This window comes from Struthio camelus, chromosome 1 (assembly GCF_040807025.1).
Source record: "Struthio camelus isolate bStrCam1 chromosome 1, bStrCam1.hap1, whole genome shotgun sequence".
In the NCBI taxonomy this organism is placed as follows: Eukaryota; Metazoa; Chordata; class Aves; order Struthioniformes; family Struthionidae; genus Struthio; species Struthio camelus.
Genome location: NC_090942.1, coordinates 188870017 through 188886909, shown reverse-complemented (window position 1 = coordinate 188886909; position 16893 = coordinate 188870017). Strand labels below are relative to the sequence as shown.

The 16893-nt window shown below is 41.1% G+C and overlaps 1 protein-coding gene across 1 annotated transcript in view; it reads left to right on the top strand.

Moving 5' to 3' along the window:
- The window catches only part of ELF1 (E74 like ETS transcription factor 1), a 92514-nt gene that overhangs the window by 448 nt on the left and 75173 nt on the right, over window positions 1-16893 (top strand). The gene's annotated exons all lie outside the window — the stretch shown is intronic.

Here is a 16893-nt window from a genome sequence, read left to right as displayed (position 1 = left end):
GGGGGGAGGTCGTTGAGTAACAGGCGAGCTCCGTGCGCGCCCTCGGGCTGTGGCGCCTCGTCTCGCCGGCTGCGCCTGCCAACTTTCTGCGGAGTTCAGGGCTGGGAGGGAGGAGGGTGCTGTTCGTCCCCTTCGCCCCCCGCCGTCCTTCTCTCCTGGCCAGCAGCCCGCTCCCGCCGGCCTGGGGCAGCGGTGGCCCGCGCGGGGGACGGTTGGCGGGCGCGCGCCTGCGTGTGGGCACGGCTGTGGTGGCGGGCGGGGGCCGGCTCTGTACACCCCCCCCCACCACACACACACAATACACGCACCCGTCAGCCCCAGATTGGCCTCGGGGCCGCCGGAGATGTCCCCCATCCCGCCCCCCCCCTCAGCTCCCATGACTCCAGGTGGTTGGGGTTGGCCGGAGACAGACCAATCTCCCTGTTTACTTGTTTGGTGGAGAAATCCCTCCTCAGCGTTTTTATTTATTTATTTATTTACTTTGAATAAAAGTCATACTGACTTTTTTTCATGTCCCCCCCTCCTCGAGATTATGTGACTTATTTCCCAACACTACCGGCACAAAAAAAAAATCTTAATTCATCAGCTGGCAACCTTTTTTTTTTTTTTTTTTTTTTTTGCTATAATCACACCGAGGGTGGAGGAAAAGTATGTGAAGTGAGTCATGAGTTTAAGAGGCCCTCTGATTGTTTGTTGCAAAAACAGGGGGGGTGGCTAGTTCAACGTGTGGATGGTAAATGGAATAAAAGACTTAAAGTCATAATAAAAGGATAAAATACAGATTTCCCCCTCCCCCAAGCTTGTTACAGAACAGTCTTAGAAAGGAGCAGGGGGAAAAGTAATTTTGCTTTTTCCTGAAGGAGGACTTGTGGTCAGACTGTCATAGCTAACTGCAGCAGTTATGCATTTGTCAGCATTTCCATTATAAGTGTAGTTTTTATGTAGTTTACAACTTGGTTATAAAAATATGCACTGGGTTGAAACTTGGTCAACGTCTTCCTCTCTAGAAGCGTTTTTGAAGCACATTTTGAAATGATTCCGCTTAGATGCTAAGTGAAAATCCATGGACAATGCTGTCTTTTTATGGTCCTCTAAAGTTTAAAACGTATGCTGCTCATGCACATAGATGTATTTCTAGCTATTTGTCCAAACATTTTTCACTGTATTCATTAAGTGAGGGAAGAGTTTAAAGGCTTGGCCTGTGCAGGCATTGGAATTGCTCTTCAGACCGTTCTGAAGACTCCTACAATGTCACAGCAACCTCGCGTTACGGCACCAGCCTGCAGAAGTGACATGGGGCACTACGTGTCTGTAACGCTCAAACAGAGCATTGAGTGCAGGAACAACTTGAAAGCCTTAGCATTACAAACAAGGAGCTAATGTTAAAATGAGAGCAGAATTTGTAACTTTGCTACCAAAGCTCTGTGAGACCTTTGAATGTCTGTTCAACTGCTGCTTCTGAGATATGGAACAAGCATAGTTTTTGAGGGGTTTCATTTGTATACCTTTATACATATGTATCTTGTTCCAGTGAAACGTGCCTGCCACCCAGTGGACACAGTTGAACTGTATACAATATGCTATATTCTGTACTTTCTATATTCTATACATTTACTACCTCTCCTCTGCCTAAGCTGGCCAAACCTAACCCAACTCCATCAATAAGCTTGCAAAGTGGAGTGCTCAGACTTTAAGTTGCTTGTGTAAATTTAATCTGGATATACTATACCTATGCATTATGAAGCTATCCACAGTTACTGTTTTCCCCACCCAATGAATCAGAGGTTTATCTGTTAATGGAGGCTGCTTACAAGAACTCTCCAGTTGGGCAGAAGTTAGAAAACGTGACGTGAACAAGGCAGATAAGTATACAAAGAGAGAGGGAGTTTCATGCATAAAATAGTTGGATGCTGCCTTGGAGAAGTGGATTCTGCTGCCCCTGCCTTTCCCATTGAGATTCCGTTTGCTTGCTCAGTGTCTTTAGCTTTTTACTTCAATCTTTTCATATCACGGTTTCCTGTTCTTAAAGAATGTAGATAACAGTATGTATCCCTTATATCATGAATTGCTGTGCGGTGAGCAGAATCAAAAGAACCTTGGAGGAAAGAAATAATTCCCTCTCCGATTTGATAATGTGTAGTAATGCTCTGAAGAACAAGGGGAAAGTGAGGGATTTTTGTGTTGATTGTGGCAAAGCTTCCACGGGGAAAAAGTGTGACCAGGTCAGTCTCAATTAGAGATTGACCTCCATGCATATAAGCACTAAGAGGGAGTTTTAATTACCGTATGCCACTTAATCCTAGCAATTCTAAAATTCTGCATTATTGATCACATTTTTAATACTGTCTTTTGGTGTTATTTCCTAGGGTGTCTTTTCCTTAAGAAAAGAGAAGAAAAGCAGATACATAGCCTAGGGTAGCATACTCAAATTGCCATCCTTCATCAGCTGGATTACTCATGTGACACATGGGATTCAGCTATTTGAGTTCTTTGTTGAGAATAACTGATAGCGGTAGGTCGTTCTTGTCTGTAGGCCAGCAGGAGAGGATCTATTATGCTCTGCCAGTTTGTTTCCCAGCTGTTTGCTGACAGGGAGGGAATGGCCGGACTCAGAAAGGCTGGGCTGCGTCCCAGGCTCTGGAGGAGAGCGTGCTGTTCGGATTCTGGACTTTCCCGCTCGGTCTGCACCCCTCCTGCGCTGTTCCCTTTCTCTGTGCTGACTCGTTCTCACGCTGTCTTGTTACATCTGTTCTGCTCTTCTCACCTCGTCAGACTCTGCCCCTTTCCTCCTCCTGCTCTGCTTTTATACTTCCCTTCCCGTCTCCCTGCTCCCAGGCTCCTAGCTCAGTGAGTTGCCTCCCTTTCTTCAGCCCCTTGTTTTTCTCTCCCCGTTCTCAAGTCACTCCGTGCCCGTTTGTATCCCCTGTCCCTTCTTGCTGATCTTCCCGCAGTCCTGCTTCCTTTGTCAGCTCACCTAGCGCACATGGACCAAGTCATTCTCCTCAGCTCTTCTGCTGTCCCCTTATCCCAGACTTTGCCCTCTGCCCTGTTTGTATGAAGCGTCTTCTCCAGTCCTTCCTTGTGGTTCTCCACATTCCCATGTTGCTCTGAAGACCCGTAGGAAGGGGCAATGAAAGTGCAGGAAAAGAAGGATTTTTGCTCTTGTTTCAAGTACCTGGTACCATGGCGGCCTCAACCAGCCCCTAAAGGCAAACTCAGGAGTCTGTCCGATTCCCTGCCTTGGAGCGTGATTATTTTAGCTGCAGTCCTGCCTGCTGGAGAGAGGATGGCAGTCCCTTCGTTTCTGTGGGGACAGCCTATGTAGTCTGATTGGCATGAGGAGTTGTAAGTGATATGAATCTGACTTAGCGAATATCTACTGAAGATGCACAAAGTCTGTTTGTCTTTGGAAGTTTGACCACGTGTGGGCAGACTTTTTATGGAGGCAGCAAAAGGTACATCTTCAATAGAGTGGCTCCAGCCGTCATGTCACGTTTCAAATCTGTGGCACAAAGCAGAAAGGGCACTGTAACCTTCTTCTAGGAAGAAGTTTGCTTTAGATTTTTATTAATTTTGAAAGATTATATTTTCCCTTTTCCTGTTCTGAAAACAGCTGAAGTGTTTTGGCTGAAATTTGCTTTTCTCAGTCTACCTCTTTCTGCGCTCCTCCCTCAGAAGAACCCTCCACAACACATGGAACAAAATATTGCCTGAGGCAGACATTCAACTTGGAAAATTTCAGCCCAAATAGTCAAAAGTCTGGCCAAGTTACAAGCAGCTGGAAACAGCATTTTGCATTGGAAGTGTTTAGTGACTGCCTAATCGGCAGTGCTACAAGCTTCATCAAACATATGTATATGTTTACGTACATTCAAACACACTGTTAGTTTATAATATTAAGTGATCGGTTACCCAGTCAACTAATTAGTACCCATTTAATTCTGAAAATTGACAATAGAAAAGTGAACCTAAAACTTTTCAGGTGACTATATGAAAGCTTTTACTTACTCACTTTACTCATTGTTGTTTTCCTGGCTGAAAAAATGAAGACTTTAAAATGGAGCCTCTGAAATAAATAACAAGCTGTGGTTTACTTGTTCTGAATCTTTCAGAATGAGTTAACAATTGTTAAAGACCAATTTACAGTAGAACTAGAGCAAATTGCTTCCCAGAGTTTTGTATTGTAAAAAACCACATCTTCCAAATTCCTAAGCTATTCATCAACTGTTCTGTTGTGGTAGACTCACCCTATATTGTGTCTCTGATATATCTGTTAACTCTGCAGTGAGCTGTGAGTTTAAAACAATTGTGCCATGGAGTCGCTGTGGAATAAATACCACAAACATTGGCAAAGTTGCTTCATAAATCTTTCTTAGTTTAGAGAGGAGCTTAGGCGTGTCTTTCTTCTCTGTGAGTGCAGCTGTTTCTTGTGGGGTCCTCCAGGGACTGGATTTTGGTCTAATGCTGTTTACTATCATCATATTCGCAGTTTTTGTGATGATATCTCATTGTTTACAATGAATTATATGCAGGTTTTTGTGTGTGTGTGTGTGTGTTTGTGTGGGGGGAAACAGGTTACTAGTACACTATGCTCTAAATCACTCTTTTAAATGATTACCATCCAGCCGAATGCATTTTCTTACAGCCAGATACAGAGGAACCAGGAGAGCAGTTTCACCAGCAGGATAGGAGACAGTTTTTAAACTGGTAATTTGGAGAAAAAAAAAAAAAGATTTAAGAATTTGTGTGGAAAATCTTATCGACAGGAGTTTTCATTGTAATGCTGTGACTGAAATGTGATCTTTGGCTCAATAGCAGTATAAATATCGCATAGAAATAGGAAAGTACACAGCATTAGTAAGATCACTGGAATTCTGAGTCTGTCTAGTTTGCTGTTCACACATCAGGAAGGAGGTGAATTACTAGTTAGAGCTCTGATCACGGCAACAAAAATGACCCAAGGTTTGGAAAATAAGCTTCATAGTGTGTGGCGTACAGCATTTTTCAGTTTGTAAGAGGGGAGATTGAAAGGTGAAGTGATGCCTGTATATATCTGACGTACACATAAGGAAAATATATGATAGCTTCTAGACACCACGGAGAGATCCAGTGCCTGGGAGATGAAGTTAGATATGTTGTACTTGGAAATAGTAAGGAGCAAAGAGGAGCAATTAAACACTGTAGTGGTTTAGGATTTGAGGTTGCTTGGGATGTTTAAAATGAGACAGAGGTTCTGCCTAAAAGATGTGCTTGGATTGGGTTTTGCAGATCATTTTTTCAGTGCATGTAGAAGTAGGTGGGACTATGTTTTGTTCACCTGCATTTTTCATTGGATTGAGAAAACAGGATTATTTGCAGTACTTTCACTGTATTGTAGCACGTGTTGCTTTATGTTGGACAAGATTATAATGAAGTCTCATGCTTCAGAATTTCAGCTGCTTGGGTCTAGGATCAGGAGAATCATTTTTTCTCAATGCCTAATTTGACTTATGGGATTATGATTAACAATCATTTCAGTCTCCTCTAGAGCATTACCATCTGGTTGCAGCTGGAGATGCGATATTGGTATTCACTTTCCTTACTTACTGCTCTATATTGATACAGAGAATCCTCTCATACTCCTAGGCTGGTGTATCTTTTTCATTTGCTCAAGGGTCCATACCAATAGCTGTATTTAGGGATGAAGAAATTTTCCCTGGCGTTAGGTAGGCAAAGACGTCAGTCGCATTTTGGAGCTTAGCTGTTGAGGGTTCACCCTAGCTGGAGGCCTGCTTTCCCCTTAACCTCACTGTCTTTTGGACATGCCTCTTTTGCTGCTAGCTCTCCTACTGCAAGCAGACAGGCACGTGAGAGATGAGAATGTAGGCGCATACGCATATGTCTTGGCAGTCAGTGTAGCTGGGCCAGCAGTCACTAAACAGAAGTTACGGTGGTAAAATCATTTCCTAACCTGAAACACACCACCTGCTGACTGACTGCTCAAATCAAGTTGAAGCATTACCTATTTGAAGCATTACCTACAGAGTTTCTTTTCAGTAAGCTTTGCTGTAAAGCTAAAGGTTTAATTTGGCCCGGGAAATGAACTTGAGCCTAGATATTAATGAGATGATGTCTTATTTCATAGCTTATTCTTTTTCGTATAACAAACAGGCACTTTTTTTTTCTCTGAGATCTGAACTAGAATAGATATACTTAAAGTGTTAAAGTATTTTTTTCCATAGAAAATTTATTTTATTGCTCCTAGTATAGGGTAAATGGTATGCCACAGCGTGCCAGGATCTGATGCTCAATATTTCACATAGTGGTCTTAAACTGGACTTCTTTGTTCACACTTCAAAATATCCTCCGAATGCTTTAAAGCAACAAATTGCATTTTCTGTACAGAATGACGTTGGTGGAAGTTTTCCTATGAAGAAGAATTGAAACTCAAGAGAGCCTAAGTTATTGTAACTGAATATGTGTAGACTTCTCAAGCACGTGCATATATGTATTTCCCCTTTCTTGGAAATACTTAAGCGCCATATCAGACATGGTTTCTATAATTACTTTTCTCAGTCACTGTGCTGAGATATGTGTTTTTGAGAAGATAGTGTGAAATCAGTCTTCTAGGTTTTGATGTAATGGCTATCTCTGCGTTCACTGAAGTCAGTGATAATGCTCTATTGATTTCCAGTAGATAGAGGATCTAACTCACTAACAAAGTACAAATCAAGTCAGAAGTTTTCCATTTAATAAAAGCTCTAGTTAGGTTATTTAATAAAATTTTCTCCTTAAAATGCAAAATCAAAGCATCAAGAGAAAATTTTGCATCCTGTTTTAATGTTCGAGGAGTTTGACAAAAACTAGGTGGATATAGAGATGGTAACAACTATCCCCAAATGATGTCTTTTTTGAAAGTGTGGTCATGGATTGTAGTTCGCTTGACATCTTACTGTGTGTTTTGTAATATTTAGTGTGTTTTTATTCCCTTTTTGGTTGTGGAGTGAAACAATGTTTCAGGCTGAGATTAAAACTGACAGAATTGTTAAGTGACCTATGTCCATCTCAGGGGCATACCAAATCTGAACATAAAACTTTTAAGTAGCCGAGCTCTATAGCTGAACGCTTCATTTGGATACTCAACACCACAGATTGTGTGCATGTAGGGCAATTAAGCACCCGGAAAACCAAATTAACAAAGGATAGACATAGCAGTAGGACTGAGTTCTCTGCACAGTTCCCCCCCCCCCGCCACGTAATATAACTATAATCAGTCTAGCCAAGAGTTAGTTTTTTTTATTACATGCATTAGTCTATACCTGCTATGTGTGTGCAAACTTCCCACTCAGTGCCGAGCCCAGCATATCTGTGGACAGTGAAGATGTAATTCAGCCTGCTCCATAGAATTTGTTTTTTTTTGTTTACACGTGTGTAACAGCACTTTCTTTTTTGTTTTTAGTAAGTGTACTATTTCAGGTTCACCTGAGTACTTTAAGCAGTGGGATGTTCCCATCCTCATTCCCTCATTAACATAACGATGACTTTAAGCAGTTACAGCATCTGAAGTACCCAGCCATGCAGGCATCTGAGAGGTTTAATGAGATGTTTCTTCCATTTTGTTTGACCGTGTTCTGTGACTTGCGTACGCGTAATGTATTCAAGTAGGAAACTGAGCACGCTTGGAGCCCTGATAGGAGGTTTCTCACATGGTATCTTCTGCTGCAGCTTCTGTTTCAGCATCTGTTGCTGCTCTGAGAGAAGCTATTGCTTTCGTTTTTAGTAGCTCAAGCAATAAGCGTGTATCAGACGCTGTGGGGGCATGTTTGGGCTCCGCAGAGAAGGAGAAAAGAGCCTGGTTTTCTGCCTCAAGAGATGGAACTGCTGATACAGAAAGTTGGAGAGATCTGCAAACTTGCTGCAGATCTTCGGAGACTTTTTTTTGGCAATGAAAGCGTTGAATAGCATCCTGGCATCTGTTCTTTGTTCTTTATTTTTGTAAGAGATGCTGTGTTCATGGGGCAATTCAGCCAGACGTTGCAGTGTCTCCAGATCTCGGCCAAGAGAATGACAGCAAATACGTTTGTTTTGAAGGAGACTGAAAGAGCCCATTTTGTCACGAGTTTAAACTTCTGAAGGCATAAGGAGGTTATGTTACCTGTGGCATAGATTTTGCTATTTTGTAAGATATATGATGGGGAAGCGCTGCTGTCGTGAGTGAAAGAGTGAAAGGACAGCAATGCTTCTAGTTAGAAAACGAATGGAGACAGTAGTTAGCGTTTATACGCTGCCATAGGAACACCTGACTAATCCAACATGTGATAATAATGTGTTACTGAAGAAACAGTAAATCTCTGGGAAAAGGGCATAATCCAATAGTTTCAAAACTTAAATACTTTTGGATAAGTCAACTGATTTTAACATTGAAAATATACAAACTGAAAAACTAAATATAGATGAATCAATTCATGCGTCAGAATACTTTTTCCCCCTCAAGTCCAAGGAAGGATATTCCTGGCCTTCATGCAGCCATTTACACTGAATTAAGTGTCATTGGGAGAGAACTCTAAAACCTTCTTGACCTGGACCATAGGCTTCCTCCTTCCCATTGTTTCCTGGGTTGCAGTGTTGGAGGATTTCTAACAGTAATTCTCCAAACAAACACACTACCTCAGAAAAATAGCTTTGATGCAAATTGGCCTTCAGTCAGGTCTTGTTTTCCTTGCTCTCCCCTGCGATTGCATGTGCATAGGAGAGAAATACCTAAAAGCCAGACAGCACCATCTAATGAAATGGCTGACGTTTAACTGAGGGGGATTCCAAGCGGAGACAGACTTTCTCTAAGTAAAAAGTTGTTGGGCCTGAGAGACAGCTGCGCAGGACAAGGCACTAGCTTTTCCACCCTGGCCACCTTCACTGGGACTGACAATTTGCAAGGGAAAGTAGAGGTGGAAGAGGGTGGTGGCCTGAAGAAGTGCAGGGCTCTTGGTCTCCATGACTGTGGTGGCTGTGAAGGCTACGGCTGTCTCCCATCTGCCCCGCCCCCCAGCAGCTTGTGACCGATCTCCTACCAGAATTTGCTGCCCCGTCAGACCTGAACAGCCTAACCCTCTGTTTCCCTCAAAATGATTTTGGTTAACTTACACAGTTGAAACGCTAGATTTGATTTTAGTTGAAATGGGATAGTGGAGCTTAGGTAACAAAGTTGAGGGTACAGAAGGTTCTGGTAAATATATTGAGAGACTGCCAAGGGTGGATTGGGGTCAGTAGCCTTTGGAAAATACTGGAAAAAAGATGTGTCCGCAGTCTGAGGAACCATTAACCCTTTCTCCAGCCTCAGACTTTTGCCAGCTTTTTACTTTTCGTATTTCCTCCTGGGAAAGTGGAATTATAATCATATATAATCGTGCGCAGGTTATGTAATATGTATCCCTTGGCACCTGCTTACCTACCTCGAAGCAGTTCTGACTTTTTTTCCTCAGGTGTCTGGGTATCTATGTGCTGTGCGCTGCCATTTTTCATTGGATGCCTTTTAAAGTGAAACTTTCATCTTGAGCCTCTATCCAAAAGAAATCCTTAGGAAAGGCTTTCCTGGTCAAACAAATTAGTGGGTTAAACAGATTCAGTCTTTGGCATTTGTAAAAATTTTATTAAGGTTTTTTCAAATTCAGCTTTCAAATTTTAATGTTATAGTAGTGAAACTTTTCTGCAATTGCAGATGTAATGTGTTAATGAATAAAAGAATTGGCTTCTGACCATGAATATACTGCAGTCAAGATGATGAGAGCCAGAAATATATTTTTGAATTCGTGGTGAATAAGCTTTTGTGAAAAATTTCTAGGGCACATAAATAGAAGTTGTTTATTTTTCATTTCCTTATGATCAAATTTACTGCTATTTTAAAAATTATTATTATACTCTATTTTTGAGCTGATTAGGTCATTCTGAACATCATCCCCAGTGGTTCATTGCAAATACATTATCAAAAATCTGATCTAGGTTGTTGTTTTGCCTCTGGAAGTAGTTTGTCAGGCATTCTGAAAATGAGACCATGGAGCTAAACTGTCACAAGATGTTTGCAGGGTGTTGTTTGTTAAGAGATCTCCGTATTTCTTCTGTATTGGAGAGAACCAATGGGGTAACTTTTATAGGTGTCTGTATTTTTTCCCTCTGAGAAAAATTGCGTCAGAAATTGAGGTCTGTAGTCTGTCTGCTTTATCTTTACTATGTGACTACTAGCTAGAAGGTCAAACCGTAGGTGAGGTTCTTGCTGTATTAGCCCCTACATGTTTACTAGTTGTTTGTTTGTTTGTTTTTTCTTTTTTTTTAAATCTATGCACATTAGTGTAAGAATGCAACTTCTTTCTTGCTTTCCTGGAGAAAAAGGTAGTTACCCACAGAATTGCCTTTATTGTGGAGACCTAATGATAAAATTGTACCTCTTTACGTACTTTAAGACGCAAGCTAGATTCCGGGTCTTACGTCGTTGCCTTAAAAACTGTTGAGAATATTTCTTATTTTGCTGAATTCTCTAATCTTCTGTGGCGATTGCATTCTCCCTTCTCTTTTTTTTCAGAGTGATGTCAAGTCATATAGCAATATCAAATATTGTTTGAGACTGTATAGTTCATTAGAGCTTTTGGTTTATGAGGTGTGTTGTGGACCGCCATCTCAAAAATCCTTTCTTTTGGAAGGGGGGAAGGGTCTATCACGTATGTGTTCAGACTTAAAAGTTCCATCATTCGGCTTATCTTATTATCAGATGGAGCAGCAGTATTGTACAGGGGTTTCAGCAGGCGCAAGTATTTGTGCCAGGTGTGGTTTAGCAGAGAAAATACATAATTCTCGTTCTTTTGAATTGCACTGTGCTCATGTTTGCCGGGTGTCTGCTTTTTATTGGAGGAAGCAATTCTAAATGGGAAGTATTAGGAAAAACAATGCATTTGAATGTTAAAGAAATTGGAGGAGTGGTGTGAAAAGGTGGCTTTTATCAACACTCCAATTGCTACTTTTTGGAATGTGTGCTCCCTCTTTCTTACCAGTCAGGTTTCTAAATCATATTCTTCAGTTTATTTGCGTAGAGGAGACAAGTAGAAATAAAAAGCCTGAAAGCATTTTCTTTGTCATTCTAGGGAAAGTCCTTTCTTGGAATTGCTTGTTTTATTTGCTAGAAAAAGAAACTGCTTATGTGGTCCAGATGTGCAGGCAAGAGATTACTACTAGTACCTGCGTTTTGGCTGGAGCGGGCTCACGGCTTGGGCAGCTTAAAATCAGAAGTCTCCAGGCTTTTGCTGTGTGGAGCCACTGCAGTCGAGCTATTTCTGCTTCAGTATCCCAAAATGTGTCTTGAATGTCATGATGCATGGGGTTGATAAAGAGTTCACTGAAGAACAGGGAACAGCTGGGAAAGAGAGCAAGTTAGGAAAATGGAATTAGAAATGGGAAGGAAAGAGAAGAAGGTAGATCCGGAGTAGTTTTCTTCTTCTAACTGCCAGGACTGTAATCCAGAGAAATGAGATACAGAAGAAATTGTGAATAGTCCTATTGATAAAACTGAGATAGCTTAAATTGCTGTAAAATGTTTGGAAGCTAAATCAGCACATACAGAATTCATTACTAATAGTGTGAAAGTTAAATTCCTCTTGCTCAACTTAATGTGTAGACAGGTGTTTTTTGAGAGATTTTTTGGGGCCTTTTTTTAAACAACATTTTTTGAGGAAAAACGTACTGGAATCTAAATGCTGCCACCAATTATAACATTGAAGAACAATTATATGCAGTTACAACTTAGATTCCCCCCTTCCTCCCAATACTGCATTAGGGTGATGTGGTTCCAAGATCAACATCATTAAATGTGGATAGGCAGTTTTTTTTTTTTTTTTCCTTTAACTAAAGATCAAAATTTCTAAGTCAGTGATTGCAATCAGTGAAACACCAGGACTTTCTCAGTTCGGTGTGACCAAGAGTTCAGTGCCAGGGCTCTGACCCTGGGGGAGCAAGGGGGAGCTGATGAGGAAACTGAGGCAATGAAGCCCATCAGTGCACACAAAGCGACTTGTTTTCTTATCTGGGGTTATAACAGTGGTTGTTCAATGCAAACATCGTTTTCAGTCATGAGGAATGTGGGCGAAAAAGTATAAGTCTACCATTTAGGTCCGTTTTACCTCAGTAGTGATGGGATGTTTTTCAGAGGATTTCCAGTCTTTATACCTTTGCCACTGAATAAGAATTAAAATAAATAAAAACAAATTAAATGGATGATTAGAAGGCATCTTCTGGAGGGGTGGTACAAGCAGTGGTGTACGCCTTCTGCTCAAAGGCAGACATGGTGTGGACAGTGGTCAGATGGAGTATCAGAAAGGAGCTTTGTAACAAAACAGAACCTGAGTATGCCGAATTTATAGGGGATGGAATATAGAAGCTACAAGTGGCTAGTTATACTGTTTCAGATTAACTGGAAGGCATCAGTCTCATCTCCTGATAATTCTTGTTGAATGACTTGCTTTGTATGGCTTCCTAATATTTTTGTCTGATTTCCAGTAGAAGCAAGGTCTAGGAGGCTCGGCTGTGGTGTGTGTCTGTATGTTTGTGTTTCCCTCCAAAGAAGGTGGCACCCCATAGCCGCTACTGGGCAAATTTCACTAAAGGTCAGAGGCTTAAAATAATTTGCTACAAGCTTCTGAGAACAGGTTGTCAGCTTCTACCTACTCCTGTTGCAGGAGAGGCCACAGCAGGCATCACACCCAAGACTCCAGTGGGGAAAGGGGCTTTTGTCCAGATTCAACTAAGAAGAGACCTTCAGTGCAAGCTGGCCATCCCGCAGCAGATCCGAGGCGAGAGTTTTGGGTTTTGCCAGTCCCGGTGTCTGTAACGTGGCTGGTTCAGCAGTGGAAGTAACTGTTTTCCTGGGCAATCTGAGGGGGCTGTGAAGGAACGGCCGCAATTCCATGGTGATTTAGGGGGCAGTACTATACCCTTGCAACAAATAGACTCCAAAACCGTGTGTCTTCTTCCAGACCCCATCTCCAGTGAAGTTTATTTGAACTGATAGCTAGTTTTTTGTTTTAATGAAGTACAGCTAATGATAACTTTTGAAATACAGAGGTTGAGCAGCTAAGAGTTTGATTGTACAACATAGATTTTTTTATCAGGTCATTTGGCAGTTAAGAGTATTTTCATTAGGTTTTGTTTTTTTCCTAAACTTCTGATGCTATATACATAATAAATATGCACACCTGTGCTTCTGTATGTGTGTGTGTATGTGTGTAAAATAACCTTTGGCAAATTCTTAATACTTGGAGTCAAAATGTTAATCAATTTATAATGGTGTGTTTCCTTCTACCTTAGCTATGCTGTGCTTCTTTCTGTGTGTGTGTGTGGGGGGGAGATTTAGTAACATAATTAAATTATTTTGAGTGTTACTGTTTGGTTATGGTCTTGCTTTTGCTTTATTCTTTGAGGTCTCTTGTTCTGACACTTTATAGTATTTGCACAAAGTTGAATCTTCATTGCTCCAAGTCAGGACAGAGAGGAAAGGATTTCATCCTGTATTTTGACCTTTCCCATAAAATGTATAGGAGTTTAATAACTTAACTCCAGGGATGTTCTGAATGTCACATCAAATGAAGTCATGAGTGGGATGCTCCTGTCTTCTCCTCCACTCCTGGAAAGAAACCTCACCTAATGTAAGTCTTCTCAACCACAAATACAGGCATCCAAAAATCTCATTAAGAGAAATGACTTTGCGGCGTTGTCTGTCCATGCTATTTTGGATGTAGGGTTGAGGGGAACGCCCTTGCACTAGACAGTATCGCTCCCTTTTTTTAAGGCTTGCATGGTTATGCTAGTAATGCTGTTCTGCAAGGTGAAAGGCTGATGTGCAAAGGGGTGAGAGATTGGTTATAACTTTTTTTTTTTTTAATTAAGTGGCCACAGGAAGGAGAAGGCAGTTGATTTACACATTGTATTACCCCCACACATTTAGAAGAACACAGAAGCGTGGAAAAAAACAATCCTTGAGCCAACACAACTGCTCAATGATTATATGCTGTTTTCCCCATTCTTCTGTTTTGTTTTGTCTATTTAGATTAAAAGGTCTTTGCTGTTTTATCTTTGGCCTGCAGAGCTTACGGTGTGCTCTTTTCTGCCTATAAATATGAATTGTTCTCTGGGCGTTATAAATAAAGAGCCAGGTTTCCTGTGGATCTGATTCCCTCCCCCCCCACCCCTCTTTTCTCTGTGTACGGTAACAACAGCTGTGCCCTGGGTGGCCCAGGGCCTCCTTGCCCACTGTGCTGAGATCCCCCGGGGGCTGGAAGACCCCTGCAGGCTTCTTGTGTAGAAGGAGCTGCAGTTTTCACCTGCTGGTGTAAAAGCGCATCACTTAATGGCTCTGGTGCTTCATATTGTTGCAGTTGTCTGCATTGAGCCCAGTGGTATTCTTACTGTTCGTTGGCTGGGCTGATAGTTGACATTAAATGGTAAAAGTGAATTTTCCAGTGTGGTGCTTGTATTTTGTTACATAATTTCTATACTTCCAGATGTGACTTCTGCCAAAAGATGTACATATGATACACTCATGTAGTATAAACTCACAAGATAATGTCGCTTTCTGGAACAGGATGGAGGGAAATGAGTCTGTTTTCAGAAAGTAAGTAGAAATAACCTACCTGACCCTACCTGAATTACTGGGAATCAAAACCTTCAGATAGGCTAATTGGGAGCTTCTAGGAAAGCAGCAATCTGCTGCATGCAAGTAAGATTAGCCATAAAAGAGTTAAGGAATGTTTGGTTGGGGAGGGGGGAGTAGTTTTGTCCTGGAAAAGAGAGTTGCAGAGGAAAGCTGCTCCTAGGTGGTGTGAAGCAGCAAGAGATAGTATCCTAAAACCAGCAAGCCAAGCTTATCCTGGGGATGTGGACAATGAGTAAAGAAAAAAAAAGTTATTTTCTGTACTCTTTCTCCTTTCTTAGAGAAATCGCTACTGTCTTAAGAAAAGCCGTATTGATTATTGTGATGATTAGATGTTATTCTTCAGTAGTGGATGAAAGATAAGAAGGTTTCGTTCACCAGTGACAAATAGTATATCTTTGTCTGACATGCAGAGCTGGAAAACATTTCTAATGTATCTTGTTAAAAAGGGGCAACATTAGAAGTGAGAATTCAGGAAATAACATTATTTAGAGAGGCAGTGGATGAAACTCTGAAATTAGGGTATTGATCTAGAATATGAGCAGCCTGCCTTCAAATTTAGGTCTCTTCTGTCCCTTGATGCTGAGGGAGATAAAATCATTCCACTTTGGCTAATGGGGTAGAGGTAGAGCTCTTTAAAGCTGATGGACCTTCAGTAAACACAGGAGAATAGGAGATATAGGATTAAATACGTATATATACTGAAATGCTATATTTACAATATTAGGCTAAAATAATAAACATAAATGTATACATAGTGCTTTGGATGAAGCACTGAAAATAGTAAGTGTTTTATAACTGTTGGGGAGATGACAGATTGCTCAAGGAAAATATTGAGCTCCTTCCATAAAATAAGGGACCTGTGAAAGCAGGAAAAAAAATCACATATAGGAATCATGTCTACCGTGAGGTCCTCTCAGTCTCTCAGCCTCTGGTTCCTAATACTGTTCTCGTGGCTCCCGAACTCATGGAGTAAAGAAAAATGATTCCTGTGAGGCTTTTGCAAAACTCATTGTGGTAGTAGCACTTTTCTCTATGAAACGGAGCCTGTTTATGTGTATGTAATAGTATCTTCCGGGATGTGTCTGCCTGCCATATTTCATTTTTATGGGCAAACAACAACAGGAGAGATGACTATTTGGTTTCTTAGTGATCCACAGAATTGTAATCTTACATGATTTGCTGAAAGGACTGCTAACCAGGACAAAGATCAGTGTAGAGATGCAAGGCTGCTGTTTGTACAAGCAGCTTGAAATTTAGCTGAGATCCAATGTTGGCCCTCCAGCTGTCAGTTCACCTTATCTATAACCTTAAACTCTGTCTTCCCTCCTTTTTCTTTCCTATATTCTGTATTTTTCCCCTCTTCTCAATGATTTATGTATTCAGATCATTGGATGAATTGATTAATTCAGCATATGCTTGTATAGGTAAGCCTGCTACGGAAAATATTGAACATTTCCTGAACAAGTAAGCAATCAGGCGATGTTTCTAGCTAACTGTTCTTTAATAGCCAGTTCTCCATCTGAATGAGTTGCAATGGAAAAAGTATTTATTTCAATGAGCTTACTTTTCTGCACAATTTATTTTTTAATCCTGCCTCTCCAAATTAGCATTCTTATCTTTCTCCATTAATTAGAGCAGCTGTAAGAGCAGTAATAAACACACTTCTCCCTTCCTTAGCGTTCACATCCTGAGCAATGCAGAAATATTCTGTTGGGTTCTCATAAGTATCTAAACATATTCATGGAACTCGAGCACAACATTTTTCTAAAAAGATGTTATCTAGTTTTTCTTTGAGACCATAAATTTGGCCTGCATCTGTAAGGGGAATCACCACAAGCGTATGAGGCAGCAAATATGGACTGCTTAGGACTACAAAATTGAAAGGACAATAAAAATTGGAATAGAAGGTGACAGTTTTTGATCATACTGGAGCAGTGGAAAACCTTGGACCAACCACCCCTGTATGTACATATGCTAGATGCCATTTGTTATTGTCTAAAACACACATATGAATAATTCCCTGGTACTTATTCAGTAGTCATTTCCTGTGCCATGGCCGACTTTCTTGGGCTGTGCAGCCTCCACACCCTAGCGTCATAGCATTAAAAAAAAAAAAAAAAAGGCAGTTGCTAAAGTACAGTTTTGGGTCCAGCTTTCTCTAGCTAAGTAAGGGCGGTGTCTGGCTGTTCTCCCTTAGGAAGAGATTTGATGAGGAACATCATGAT